The following is a 16,356-nucleotide window of genomic DNA, read 5'->3' as shown; positions in this document are numbered from 1 at the left end:
TCAATGTTATCGAGGGAATTGTGCTTTATTCATGACTGAAACACAAACTAGGGGCCTACTGCAGCACTCCTCTGTGGAAAGCGTGTGAACAATCTCTCTCTCTCTCTCTCTCTCTCTCTCTCAGGCGCAACTGCTAATATAGGTACTGTTTAAATGACACTATTTTTTTTGTTTAGGTTTTCGGTCTTTCATAAAAGAATCACATGTATGATCATTTTATGCTGAAATAAAGCTAATTTGGCTCTGAAAATTACATTAATTCGTCTAATCGACCATGTAGATCGCAAGACTTCCCTGGTATGATAATGTTCTCAAACACCTGTAAGAAACTGTTCTAACACTTCAAAGTATACTATAATACAGTAACAAACAATCAACTTACGTGTATTTTTCATATAAGATTGATTGAAGCCCAGTATAATAAGTTTACTTCATGCGACCTATGTGACTTAGATTTGCGTCTATCCTTGATTCGTCATAATTGGTAAAGATGCATATCAATAAAAAATTCCTTACAAAAGGCACGCGAAATTCTCCTTTCTCGCATTGAACCTATTCAAAATACCAGATATAACACCAAAATATTTTGCCTTTCCCTTATATCTAAAACTCTACCCAAAACGAGATAGAATGAAAGCTAAACAAACTTTCCAACTACACGTACGTTTATATTTCCAGTATGGGTCTTAAGTGTGTTCGTATGTGAGAAAGAATGAATCTTTATATCGTATAGCTTTCAGCATCAATAAACGGACTTAATTCATCTTTCTTGTACATGTTAAATTAGGAATAAAAATTGTCTTAATCATACTGACTTATATATAAACCAAGCGACATAATACGATAACCACGACGTGGGTCATTTTTCATAAAATTAAACAACAAGTTCTCTTTCTAGAGGCTTCTAAAGTCAACAGGTCATGTAAATATCATTTTAAAGTTCAACTCACAATCATGGACAAAATTTAGCTACGTACCAAGTTGTTCATAAATAACATTTACAATCTTTAAACATGGAAAAAGTTAATGATACGATATAGATATACACAACAATGGACAAACGTTTAGCAAGCAGCATAGACATACATAACATTATCTTAAGGTTCGCAATGTTTTCTTTCCATCTCACACACATAACCTCAACTAATCAACGTATCACCAAAACCAGCTTAATAGACTCAGGGATGTTATCTGATCTGGCATATGCATATGAATGTTCAAGTTTTCGGAACTATTTATCTGATAATAACATTTACCTACATAAAAATGGAAGGGTGACGCCATCGCCAAATATGACCATGACATGCAATACGTTTGGGAGCCTTAACACATTTGCAACTCCAAACAGGCAAAGATACATAGGAGATAAAGTCAAAATGTAAGGACAAGGGAAAGTGTCGTTATCATTTTAAAAGTGAACTTGTTATCAATTCCCTTAGGAAAAAAAACATTGAGCATACAGGTATATAGATAATAATGATGAAAACAAACAGTGTTATCGGTTTTGCTTTAAATGATGATGATGATGATGATGATAATAATAATAATAATGATGACCATGCCGGTGATAATCCCAATCATAGTAATACAATGACATGGTGGAGATCTCAGTTGTGTCTAATCTGCAACCCAAGGGCTAATTCCCCAAAGAGACACCTTTCTGTTCCTGTTAAAAATTTATACTGTTTCAGAGTTAATAACCAAGGTGACAAATCTTGTATGATTTGTAAACTCATTATGGATATTGTTGCTTATCTCACTCATTTCTTAGAGAGGAAATTATATATGGAAACGGCATAACCTGTCCACAGTCTGCAGCTGGAACCTTAGGCTATTGGTGGAGATCTTAATCACTTGAAATATTTTATGCTATCAACAATGATGTACGCCCCCCCCACACACACACATGGCCCGTGCATCATCTGTGATATTCAGTGTTAACAACATATCAAAATCAATGTTGAAGCAAGAGTTTTGATTGTAACTTTTACTTTGAGATCGGAGGCCAAAGTCATTTCCATTTCGATTACTATATACATTTTGTGTTTGTTCTCAGCTTTGCCTTACGTTGGAATACACCTGTACTTACCCAAGGTCATATTGGCTTTAAGTAGCTTTCTCTCATCTGTATCACAATTTGAATTGCACTTGTACTGATCTAATGTTTTACTTACCATAAGTCTCTTTTCTGTCCTCTCTGTCTCAGCTTGGATTGCACTTGTACTGATCTAAGGTCTTATTTACCTTAAGTCTGTTTTCTGTCATCTCTATCTCAACATGGACTACATTTTTACTGACCTAAGGTCTTATTTACCTTAAGTCTGTTTTTCTGTCGTCTCTGTCTCAACATGGACTACACATTCATCACCCAAGTAGCATCATCCAGTTATTGTGTGATGGGCAAGTGATAATCACAGGTCAGGTTATTTGTAATTGACCTGCCCCATGTCACATTTTGTTGGCTGGTTATTGTAAATGATGTTTCGCATGATATAAGGCCGATATGTTGGAAGTTAAAATAAAAAATATCAGCTATGAACACATTTCTATTGGCAAACTCATTATGGATAGTGTTGCTTATCACACTCATTTCTTGGAGTGCAAAGTATTCATGCAAACTGCCTGACCTGTCCACAGTCTGCAGCTTGAACCTTAGGCTATCGGTCGAGATCTGAATAACTTGAAATAGATTATTCTATCAACAATCATGCCTACCCGACTCCCTTACACTCGCCATGCCCCACACCTTGCCCGTACATGATCTGTGATATTCAATGTTAACAAAATATCAAAATATCAAAATGAATGTTGCAGTAGGAGTTTTGATTGCACCTTTTACTTTGAGATTGGATGTCAAAGTCATTTCCTTTTCGACTGTAATATACATTTTTTGTTTGTTCTCAGCTGTGTCTTCCGTTGGAAAACACTTGTGTTGACTTTAAGTCTCTTTTCTCTCATCTCTGTCTCAACCTGGATTACACTTGTACTGACCTAAGGTCTTATTTACCTTAAGTCTGTTTTCTGTCATCTCTATCTCAACTTAGATTACACTTGCAGCACACAAGTGGAAGCATTCATTTATTGTGTGGTCGGCAAGTGATAATCACATGGTCAGGTTATCTGTAATTGACCTGCCCCATGTCACATTTTTGTTGGCTGATTAATATAAATGATGTTGCACATGATATAATGCTGATATGTTGGCAGTTAAAATAAATAAAATATCAGCAATGAACACATTTCTATCGCGCCAAGATGAATAAATATATTAGCTACGGCCACATTTACATTGCATCGAGATGACAGAATCAGTGAGATAATAGATATGATCAAATTTATGTCATACCAAGCTGCCAAACTCTGCATGTTTATAACAGTGTAACATGTGTGAATTAAGTGTCCACTGCTGAACATTAACATAATTATGGTTGTTATACTAATTGAGTGTTAATATAAGTACGGCTTTTGCACAAATTGAGTGTTAATATAATTATGGTTGTTGTACTAATTGAGTATTAATATAAATATGGCTCTTGTACAAATTTAGTGTTAATAGAATTATGGTTGTTGTGCTAACATTTATTCATTAAAAGTTATCATTTTTTTTCCTCAGCCAAACTCTTCAAGTTGGAAAATAAATGAACATACTCTGACTTAACACTGCAGTATTGTCAACACAAAACTAGTCAATGGGGATGGGTGACTAGGCCGATGGGTGAATAGATGGATGCATGAATAGATGGCTGGGAGGATGAAGATAGTGACTGAAAGATAGATGAATAGTGAATGGGTAGACAAATAGGTAGATAGATGAGCTCAGAGTTTAAACATATATAAATCTACAAATAGATAGACATACAAGTGGAGAAACAGGGCCAAAGTTCTGTGGGAGATTTACAAGACAGATCTCTGTGTAGGGCTATATTATTTTATTTGTGTCAGTTAGTAAAAACAGATTAATGTCATTCATGGAATATTAAACAAAACTGCCTTTACAGGACAACAATATTTATACAAATAATATCAAACATAATTAATGAACACATGTAGTCAAAATAATTCTTGATTTCCAAAACTAAATAACTATTTAAATCACAACTGTCATTATTGTAGAATAATAGGAAAATCAAATACTTCATAACTAAAATACATAGTCATACATAAAACAGCCTTGAGTTTGCATTTTACTCATTTATAACTTAGTTACATAAAAGGTAGAATGTGCATTTAATTGAATTTTAACATGCATCCTTTACAGTAGTAGAAACATTTTCAAAAAGAATGGTTACCCACTTGACAAACATAGTGAATATTATCTAGTTGCCCATCAAAAACACCTTTTCACCCAGCAAAGACACCTGGATGCCCGCTTCACAAGCAGACTTACATCCAATTGTCCACTCACGACACCTGGTTGTGCAGCAAAGACACGTGGTTTCGTACTTGACAGGCAGATAGAATAATATATTGTTGCCAACAAGAGGAACGTGGTTGTGCAACAATGACATAGAGATGCCCTGATAAAAATCTCCATGGTATTCTAATTTAAAAAGTGATTAATCACTAAATAAATACTTAGCATTTATTTCTTATAAATTACATACAAGAATGAGTTCAAGGTTCATATTTTACATATTAAGAGAAGCAGTCAGTCTATTTGAGCTATCATGATCTACTGGTCACAGCTGTCTAACTTGCCAATATAATCCAATTAAATGAATGCCTTTAAAACGCTTTTACATTGCTCTATTCCATAATAATGCTGCAGGGTATAAATCATTAAATAATTTACTTAAATTCGCCAGCATTTTCACAAGAAACAAACGTTTCTAAATCATATAATCAGTAGCAATGATGAGACAAAGGATTTGCTGGCCATTATTATTTTAATACGACATAAACATAATCAAATCTATCCGTAAGGTCACTTCTTTAAACATAATCAAACCTGTTTCTATGGGTCACCTATAAACACATAACCAAACCCGTCTATAAGATCACCTCTATAGACATAATCAAACCTGTCTCTAAGATCACCTCTATAGACATAATCAAACCTGTCTCTAAGGTCAGCTCTATAAACATAATCAAACCTGCCTCTAAGGTCACATCTATAGACATAATCAAACCTGTCTCTATGGTCACCTCTCAACACATAATCAAACCTGTCGCTAAGGTCACCTATATAGACATAATCACGTTGCAGGTGTATATGAGTGAAATGTGTTTGTACAAATACAAATTGGCAATTGATAATTGCCTGTTGATCAGTACATTTAAATTGTGTGCTCATCTTGTCTCGATCATGTAGGAACAGTGTTCAAATTTGAACAACTTAGTTTGGATTGGATACTGTGGCTTGCCGCCTCTTCCATGAAATTTACAGTCCTGGAGCACATAAATATCAGCTCGATATGCCAAGGTGTAGATAGGGTTATCGGAACCATGGACAGTAAAGATATTGTGCACGTTGCAAATGCAAACAACTTCACCTTACACATGTCGCTTTCTTAGAAGCACATATATATGTAGAGTGCCCCCTTAATAGATGACTTCTGCTGAGGATATACTGGGGATGGGGTCAATAGGAATGATGATTGAGACCAGGTAGCCAATATATAAAGATGCCCGCCCATTAGGGCATTATGAACTGTATGCATTTATCTTGTAAATATCTTGATATTTTGTTGTATCATAATATTGCAAATAATGTAAACATGTCAGGTTTGTAAATAGTATGTTTAATAGCATTCTTTTTTATTGTTGTTGATAACATAGTATTTTATTGTATTATGACTTCACTATTGCTATAAATTCTTTAGTGCAGAAAAACAATTGTCGGTTTAAGTTAATATCCTGTTAAACCATGCTGTTTAATATACACAGCAGGTAGGATTTGGTATTAAAGTCCAACACATTGCCATATTAGATACATTTTTACAACATTGTCATACTAGATACAGTATTACAGCATTGCCATATTAGACAAAGTGTTACAACATTGGCATATTAGGACAGTTCCCAATCCTTACCTCGTTATGTATGGTTTAAATATTAACAGCTGGGAGGTGGACTAGCCTGGTTCCCATCCTTTTCTAATTACCTTTGGTTTAAAGATCGATAGTTGGGCAATGGACTTGCCCTGGTTCCAGATCTTTGCATAGTTATTTCTAGCTTAAAGATCAATAGTTAGGAGAGTAACTAGTCTGGATCCCAATCCTTACCTAGTTATTTTGGGCTTAAAGATGAATAGTTTGGAGATGGACTAATCTGGTTCCCAATCCTTGCATAGTTAAACGTTTTGTTTAAAGATCAGTAGAGTTATCATGTCTTACCTTATATTTTGGTTCAGAGATTAATTGTTCGGTGAAGGACTAGTCTGTTTTCCAATTTTTAAACAGTTCTTTTTGGTTTTTCGATCAATGATTGGGATATGAAATAATCTAGTTCCTAATCCTTAACTAGTTTTTTGTTTGATTTAAAGGTCAAGAATCCGGACATGGATTACTGTACCATGTGTTTAAATTTCTTCATAACCAAATGGTACACATATCCTGAATTATTGTAAATGTCTTCCTGCAATATGGATACAAATCTGACTGGTTTCCTAACTCAGAAGAAACAAAAGTTCCCTCTTTGACTGTTTCACTAACTCAGTGGAAAGGTAAGGTCCATTTGTGACTGGTTCACTGATTTTTATTGAAACTAGTATAGATGATCCCTCCATTCTTGGCAGATGATGTGGAGTGCAGTTCATAACGACTAGATATGAAACAAAATTTATGTTGAAATTTTGAATTCATGCTCAATCAGTTTCCAAATGTGCTGTTTCTGATAAAGACTTTTTCACCTATACATTCCAACAACTGGCGTTTGAAAATGTCTGCAAAAGAGTTAAGTATTAATATTTTTATTTGTTATTTGAAAAAAACAACTTTTTATTTCACATAAAACACTTTCTAATTCCTAATACGTCTGGCATTGAGAATAAATAATTCATCATTAGACCAGACATACCAGTATATTTTACATAATGAAAGTTATTATGCAATGTGATAGTTTTTGTCAACACAAAGTAATTCCTTATTTATCATAATTTGGGATGATATAATGAAAATGTAAACATGCAAAACATAACATGTTTAATTGCATTATGGCTCTGTCTTATCTGTAAGCTATGAATAACACTCATTAATATTATTTGACATTTTCGAGTAAAATAAAATTTCTTTAACTCTATCAAGCTCGTTAATAACCTTTTAACATGTTTCCAGTCAAATGTAGCATTTTGGATTACCAGACTAATCCTTATCTTCAGCTGCAAGTTTAAATCTCGTAACTGACCAGGCATAAAATGTCTGTCTTATGGTTCATAATAAACATATCATTACTATCTCATTTTAGTTTAATTAAATAGATCAATTACTGTCTCTGAACATGACTTCTATGATGTCATTATGTTTACTAAATAGATTTTCTTCAGGTGAAATGTTATATCTCATATCCGGCCATGCGCATTTCTCTGTGGATCAATGTGATGTTTGTCTTATGATATTTAAGAAAAAGATCATTGCTTTCTTTTGAATGTTTAATAACATAGATATTTTCTCTGTTTAAAATGACTGCTATGTAGTAATTATATTTGTATAAATGTATAACTATTATATCTGAACATGACTATTATGTCGTTATTATATTTTTATAAACTGATCAATGCTATATCTGAACATGAGTGATATTTGGTCATTATATTTTTAATAATTGCGAGATCACTACTATCTCTGTAAATGCCCGTCATGACTTTCTTTAGATGTTTGACAACTAAATCATTTCTGTCTCTGCAATTGAAAATAATGACTGTTGTTAGATTTTTGTGTGTATATTTGAATATGTTAGGAGGAGTGTTTTCACATTGGTTTATATCTATGCAATTATATATATGAAGTTTATTCAATTGACCATTTATATAGTAATTATGGTAAGCAATAAGATATTTCCAAGTTTTGTTTTGAAACATAATGCTATTCACGTGATCACTTAGGTCTCTTCCACCATGCTTAATGGTTATGACCTCCCAGGACTTTGCATCCCACAAATTTCTTTCAGTGAATGTTTTGAAACTTCTTATTTTGTATTTTAATAGACTTGGGTCTACCTTGCTTTAGTTTTAAATTATATTACTTCTAGGGGGAACTTTAGGTAATTTGTCATTTAAAACTCCTTTTCTGTAATAATACTTGTACACATACATGGTCACCTCGACATTTTATTAATTAATCATATAATATCACAAGAAAGGTAATGTATTTCAGTAAGATATTGAAGTGACATACATGGTAAATGTTGGGTTTTATTAAACAGCTTTATTTTAATATTTTTTTATTTTCGTTGCCTAAATGTTGCCTGAAATTCACCTCTGATATAGCTATGCACATTAACTTGCAATATAAATGAATATTCACTAATGTAATCTTTGACAAGCAGAACTATGCACATTGCTTACTTATAAACTACTATTCATGGGTGTGTTAATAAATCAAGGGTTGATATAGGACACACTGTACTAAATGTATGGAACAATAGGAACCAGCCTGGAAATAGGTGAACATAAAATATAGTATATATGTGTTTGGTTGGCCAGGATTGGATGATAATGAAAGTTATTTTGTAGGAAAAATAATCTTTTGAGAGCTTATTCTAGTTGCAACTTAAAAGAATAGAGACATTGTTTTCTTGATGGTATTTCAGTCTTTAACAGTCTCCAGCTGGGAACATTCATTATTGAAATTAGCAACTGAATCTTTGACATGAATTGAAAGCACAGATTTCAAACACATGTAGGACCAGAATTGATTGATTGATTGATTTATTTTTAACGGCGCATCAGCACTTTTAGGCTATTTAGCGCCAAACAAAGTGTTATTTCTATAATCTTTTAAAACTTACAAAAGGTCCTATATCGACCAGCGATATAAAAGAACAAATGGTTGAAATTAAAAAACGGTAAGATGATAACGGTGCAAAATAAAGGTTCCCGCTCAACGGGAGATGTAAAAATGATCAATAGGTATTAAAATGGGACGGTATATATATTGCATAAAACTGCACAAGGTGATAGCATAAAAGTCAGAGTTTAGAGTAAATATTTACGGCTTTCAAGAACTCTATAATACGAGTGATGTTTATATTATCAAAAAGTTCTTTCATGTCATGCACAATGTAATAACGATCGCGCGTAGGTTGTAGGTCAAAGCACTCTATCATAAAGTGCTTGACAGTGAATGGTTCATTGCAAGAAACGCACTCTGGTGGGTCGTCACCTTTTAGTATGTGGGTGTGGGTGATAAAAGTATGACCAATTCGGATTCTTGCAATGACTACCTCCTCCCTACGAATGGTTCTGTAGGAAGGAGTCCATTCTCCTAGAGTCGGTTTGATTGCGTGAAGTTTGTTATTTACAGCATCATTCCATGATGCCTGCCACTTCTGACGTAAGAACTTTCTGATACAAGGTTTAAAATCAGTATATGGTATTTTAAAATCAGTTGGTTCTTGAGAAAGGGCCATTTTAGCAGCGCGATCTGCTTTTTCGTTACCTTTAATACCAATGTGGCTAGGTAACCAACAGTATATTATATTGTGGGAGACACTCAGCTCGGTATTTTTTACGAGTATGTTTTTCAATAATGGGTTCCCCAGTTTTCTATTGTGTAGTGACTGGAGTACTGATAGCGAGTCGGAGAAGATGATACAGTTTAAAATACGGTTCTTTTCTATATGTTGCAGAGCAAGGTCTATTGCTCTGATTTCGGCTGTAAAAATTGATGCTCCATTTGGTAAGCGAACTTGCGTTGTGTGATTTCCACAAACAAAGGCTGCAGCAGCCTTTTCCTCATCCTTTGATCCATCAGTGTAAATTCTGGTGTAGTTTTTAAATTCGGTGAGGAGTTCATGGTAAGAGTTGTGGAAGATAGAAGGGTTTGTTTCGGATTTTTTTCCATCGTGTAGCGTAAAACGTACTTTTGGTTGTTTAATTAGCCAGGGTGGTGTTTCAGAGATCGATGTTTTCTGAATTTTAGAAAGATCTATATTTGTAGTGTCAAGGCTGGATGATATTCTAATGCCAAAGGAAGGTATGGCGTTTGGTTTATTTTCGTATAAAGTTTTGTATTTGGGTTGAAAAACAGCCGAAAAAGCAGGATTCAGAGGGTTTGATTTTAATTTCAGAGCATACTGTGCGGAAATCATTTCTCTACGATGCGATAACGGTGGTTCATTCGCCTCAGCTAGAAGGCTTTCACACGGGGATGTTTTAAATGCTCCCAGAGCCAGTCTTATTCCCTGATGATGAATTGGATCAAGCATTTTAAGATACGATTTTCTGGCAGAACCATACACAACGCAACCATAGTCCACTTTGGAGCGAATAAACGTTCTGTATAAATTTAGGATGACTTTTCTATCAGCACCCCAGTCAGTGTGCGCTACTACTTTAAGTAGGTTAAGTGCTTTTAAGCATTTAGCTTTTAAGTTCTTTAGGTGTGGAATAAAGGTCAGTTTTCTGTCAAAGATTATACCTAAAAATTTGGTTTCCTCAACAACTGGAATAGGTGTTCCATCCAGCGTGAGGTTCGGTTCATCGTGATGTTTTCGTAGTTGACAGAAATGCATGCATACCGTTTTTGATTTCGAGAATTTGAAACCGTTTCCACTGGCCCAATTTTGAATTTTGTTTATATTTTGCTGCAGTTGTCTTTCAATTGTATGCATGTGCTTTGACCGATAACAGATTAGAAAATCATCAACGTATAACGAGCAATCCACACCAGGAGTCAAACACTTGGTGATGCTATTAATTTTGATGTTAAACAGCTTTATTTTAATATTTTTTTATTTTCGTTGCCTAAATGTTGCCTGAAATTCACCTCTGATATAGCTATGCACATTAACTTGCAATATAAATGAATATTCACTAATGTAATCTTTGACAAGCAGAACTATGCACATTGCTTACTTATAAACTACTATTCATGGGTGTGTTAATAAATCAAGGGTTGATATAGGACACACTGTACTAAATGTATGGAACAATAGGAACCAGCCTGGAAATAGGTGAACATAAAATATAGTATATATGTGTTTGGTTGGCCAGGATTGGATGATAATGAAAGTTATTTTGTAGGAAAAATAATCTTTTGAGAGCTTATTCTAGTTGCAACTTAAAAGAATAGAGACATTGTTTTCTTGATGGTATTTCAGTCTTTAACAGTCTCCAGCTGGGAACATTCATTATTGAAATTAGCAACTGAATCTTTGACATGAATTGAAAGCACAGATTTCAAACACATGTAGGACCAGAAAACGCCGCGGCTCATATCCTTTTCTCTACACGAAAGCTGTCATCCAAGTTTCATCTATGCTGATAAATAAAGGTTGATCATGAGCACTCAGAAATTTAAAGTTATTGAATTTTTAAGATCATGATGTTTGCATAGGTTTACTATGGAAACTGAATTAGTACCGTAAGTCCTATAATGAACATAGTCAACTCTTAAGTCACAGTTAGAGATCAAAGTCACTCTACATATAAATATCAAAGCGAGTAATACTATTATAAAATTATAATGATATCAATATAAGATACTGTCCCGTATAAAGAGGACACCTGCCAATCTCATACGTTTTCGTGCCTCATGGATGACCTCTCTAGACTGCTAAATAAAACTTGTAGTGTAAAATACAAGGGAATTTCTTTTTATTTTATAAATTTGAGAAACACAAGAAAAATTCTACATAAATAACATGGGTTATTTATAAGTACCTTATTTAATTAGTATATGGTCACGATTCGAACAGAACGAGTTGCTCAGATGATGTCTTAATACAAAACGAATCCAAATTTTGCTAGGTAAGCTGGTATATCCAACATTTAAATATTTCAGTGACCTAACGCAAAGGTGTATAATATTCCTATTAAACAAAAGATAATATATACAAGTGTAATAGTACTAAATGGCATTTTGGCACATTAATGGCTGCATGTAGTGTAATAGTATTTTAGTTTTCACTGGCACACTAATGGCTATATATAATGTAAAATTATGCATGGAAGTGTACAATACTAGGGAATTTCATTTCATTCCACATACGTGTGCAATACAAGGGAAATCAATTTTATCCTATATAAGTGTGCAATACAAGGGACTTTCATTTTATTCTACATAAGTGCAGCAGTCAGTTACTTTCAATATATGGCAATTCTTTAAACAATAAGAGCTATTCAGAGAATATGTTATTATAAAAAGAATCAAACATTTACTCGGTCCACAGGTACGTCCACGTTTTAAATATTTCAGTGCCTAAATGTAAAGGTGTGTAAAGCTTTTATACAAGCCAAAGATAAAATATATGAGTGTGTTAGTATTTATGGCACATTGACACAATATTGGCTATTTGGAGAGTAATAGTGTTTTATCATAGCTTGGCACAATAATGTTATATAAAGAGTAATGGTCATTTTCGACACGTTGGTACATGTTGGATTTATGGAGTGTAATAGTCTTGTATGGCACCTTGGCACAATAATTTATATATGGAACCATTTAAAGTAAAAGATAATAAATAATATAAACCCTTTCAAATAAACCTAATCATTAGGTACAAATGAAAAAAAGATGAATGAGTTATATCAAACTTTCAGAAAACAAAATGTTTTAAATACATATAAACTTTCAGTACAAATAAACAAAATATCAACGATAAAGATGCTACAAATCCTGCAAACTCTGGATTTAAGCCATCCACAGAGTTTACTCATATGTTGGATTACTTTGGGTGGTAATCAATTTTCTTCTTTCAGCTATGATAACATTGACCACTGGAACCCAAAACGTGATAGGATACTTCCACAACCACCACTTTGCAAGTTTTAGTAACCGTAGGTTATAGAGGACTCTAGTTAATTGGAGGCAGCTAGTTTTCTTTTTTTTGTAAGTGACCTTAATCTTCGACCTACAGACCTCAAAATCAACAGGAATGTATTGTTACCTCAAGTGCAAGCAATAGAGAAAATCATGCAGATCTAAAGTTATTGTGCAGAAACCATGTTCTTCTTTCAGGAATTGTGACGTTGACCCTTGATCACACAAGCAATACGGTAATTCCATACCATAATTGTATGTCATCCATAAAGTTTAGTCCATGTAGATGGTAGGCAATTTAAGTTGGTCACATGAAAGGCAAATCCTAGAGTTTTAGGGAAAATGACTTTTACTGGAAATGCAATAGCACTTTGATAATGTGCTCATTTTGTACATAAAATAAAAGGAATTTACCAACCCAACACATTTCAGTCTAGCACGATCCCTCAGCTTTTCACTCAGCCAATTTTGAATGACAGCAAGAGCAGTCTGAAGGATGAAGATTTCATTAGCAGTGAAGTGGACTTCAGGGTATCTATTAACTTCTGCAGGTTAAAACCAGCTTCCATTATGTCTACACAGAAAATAATACAGACGTGTAAAAACATTCATTGTTAAAAATCTTTTATGCTATATTGGGGAGAGTTTAAGAAAAGAGTTTGGTAAGTCTAAATGATGATATTCAGTTGTCTGGAATCCATTTCGATATCATTTGAAATGCCTACAGTCTTTAATTTGAATTAATGTTGCTTGGTTTGTTAAAGATTAAATCCATTACCTCCTAACATAAAATATATCTCTTGCAGTTCTATGCAAAAATTATAAATCATAGACAGGACATAGTATTCTTAACAGAAAAAAGGAGATAAATCAGAATAAGTGTACATATACTTTGTAATGTATTTGATCTTGGCATATATACACGAAGACAATATCAAATGTTTGAGTGAGGCCATAGTAATTGTCTTTTCCTCATAATGATTAATCTGAAGTATGAACAAAGCCCATTAAGTGGTTTAAGAAACAGGAGCAAGTGACAAAAATGAAATAAAACCTTAACACAAATTTTCTATGACTGTAATCTTGACCCCATGATCATAGATTGAGACATTTCAAAGAATAAATTGTTGTTCCATCAAAATGTTTTATTTTGATTATTAATCCATCATGAACACACGAATAAATTTCCACCAATACCTTGAAACAAATTTTATGACTGTGATATTGACCCCAAATCATGTACATTTCACAGATAGAACCATGTTACTTTATAAGATTTCAATGCAGATATGAAACAGAATTACCTAGGGATTAGGAAATACAACTGAACAAGGAAACGTTTACCAAAACCTGAATGCACACATTTTATATGAATGAATGGTCACAGATTTCGAACAAAGAATGCCAAATATGACAACACCCTAACAAATGTTTTGTGAAATATTACCGAATGAAATAATATACCAGTCATTCTAACAGTATTTCTAAAGAAAACTTACTCTATACATTGTTCTGGAAACGTTGTTCTCATCGAGGAAGGGACCAGTTGCACCAGCAGACATCACCATCCAAACCACTACTATTGATACTTCAGCAAATTACATGGATAGAATTCTCAAATCATTCAGATGTGTAAATAAATCAGTCATTACAAAACCATTCTCATATTCACATCACATTTTCATTAGTTTGTACATAGGACAAAATCGAATCCATTGGCCTATTTATTTGTCAAAATCCTGGCAATAAATTCAGCCAATTTCTTGATTTATATATCTGATCCTCAGATGTATCTCTACAACTTTAGTTATACGCACAAGATTTAAATGTGCAAAATATGTTACAAAAAAGACTGCTAAATATGGTTCATTTGTCCAAAGGGTAAGTTCAACTTTCCCAAGGAAAGCGTTTATAAAATTCATAGCAGCCTGGCAAATCCTTACAGATTCTTATTAACAATAACAACAACATAATGTTACTGCAGATACCCACTAATGCAGGCTTGATAAAACATTTTTTTAAAAAGTAATTTTAATTATGAGAAACATTACCGTTACTATTGCGCTGCTTTCCTTTCCGCTGGAGGTCATGTCGCCATTCTGAAATGGAGGCCTATAATTACACAATATGAATATCACCCTCTTGTGACTTGGACCAAGATAACAGAACCACAGAGTGATGTGGGAGGAGGAAACCCTTAAAATAGTAATACGATAGTATTACGTAATTAAATACAGTTTACCTTTTAGAGACCTATGTCTCGTTAGCAGTAGTACATAACCTGCTCCTACTGCATTACTGAATTTACCTGTAAGGAGAGAGACTGATATATTCAACAAAGCACTTAATCTTATGGTTAGAGCATTGACTACTGCAAGCTAGAAGATTCCTTTAACACAATTTGTGATGTTATGATTTGACTGAAAATAGTCCTTTCGTCTGGTGAGACAAATAACAATAGAAGGACAAAGTACTTTAAGTGTACCAGAAATCATCAACTAAAAAGTCATGCAAGTAGGCCCAACTTTTGTAACAGCCCTAGCATCTGAAGATTGAAATTTCATGACAGAAGGGTCACTCTTCTGATGTGAGGATAATTTGCTTGGAAATGGTGGCAATTATTCTTAGCATTCCTTCTTTATTCAAAGTAAGACAAATAAAACCATAAGGACCTAACTGGACATGAGTCATCGTCTGCACAAATATGAGTGTGACTGTGAATCTCCTGGTGTAGAGACACTTCCATGAATATCACTTGAGATGGTGCTGAGATCAGGATCATTTTCTGGATGGAATCCTCATTCACGCATCCAAATAAAGACAAATTCCTTTCTATACATAGAAACAGGTGAGGAATAGGGTAAGCACATGGAATCAAACGAGAGAGTCGTTAAGGACAGTGGTCTTGGGAAGCAGCTATTCTTCCTATAAGCAACCAAGAAAGGCTAACAAACCCTGCAGTGGTATACTCGTCTTGTACAGCATGTTAGTAGCAACATACTTGTCAAGACATTTGTGTTGAAGACTGAAGCATTCCTTAATGGGTAATGGGTAATATTGAATGACCTACTCAGTATCTGCAGTATTCAAGAAAATGGAAATACTTTGGCAAATGGTCTGTCCAGATAGAACCAATTGGTAGTGCAAACTGGTCCCTAGGGAGAGTGGGGTGAATGGACAGAAGCGTCGTTTGGATTATCCAGTTTGCTATAATCTGGAACCGTGGACAGCACATGAATTATCCACAGTAGAAATAAATCTGCAGCCACATTCTAAGAGACCCAATATATAAATCTTTAGCATAGATATGAACAAATATTACATTCAATATCTCATATTTGAACATAGTCATAGGTGGTAAGCCCTATGGCCAAGTTTTGGAATGCACCTGATAACCGGATGCAGAGATCAATGGCTGGTGCACAAGAGGAGGAAC

The 16,356-nt window shown here is 34.1% G+C and overlaps 1 long non-coding RNA gene across 1 annotated transcript; it reads right to left on the bottom strand.

The window, feature by feature from the left end:
* Positions 1 to 3,914: 3,914 nt before the first annotated feature.
* On the bottom strand, positions 3,915 to 15,147 carry LOC149784733 (uncharacterized). Its single transcript, XR_016413949.1, has 2 exons — positions 14,972 to 15,147; positions 3,915 to 6,883 (listed from the first exon to the last, which is right to left on the bottom strand). It is a non-coding gene; the product is annotated as an uncharacterized LOC149784733 (long non-coding RNA).
* Between the last annotated feature and the right edge of the window lie 1,209 nt (positions 15,148 to 16,356).

Source organism: Sinohyriopsis cumingii, chromosome 14 (assembly GCF_028554795.1).
Source record: "Sinohyriopsis cumingii isolate HCF-2022 chromosome 14, ASM2855479v2, whole genome shotgun sequence".
Lineage (NCBI taxonomy): Eukaryota > Metazoa > Mollusca > Bivalvia > Unionida > Unionidae > Sinohyriopsis > Sinohyriopsis cumingii.
This window is presented reverse-complemented; position numbering and strand designations above follow the sequence as displayed.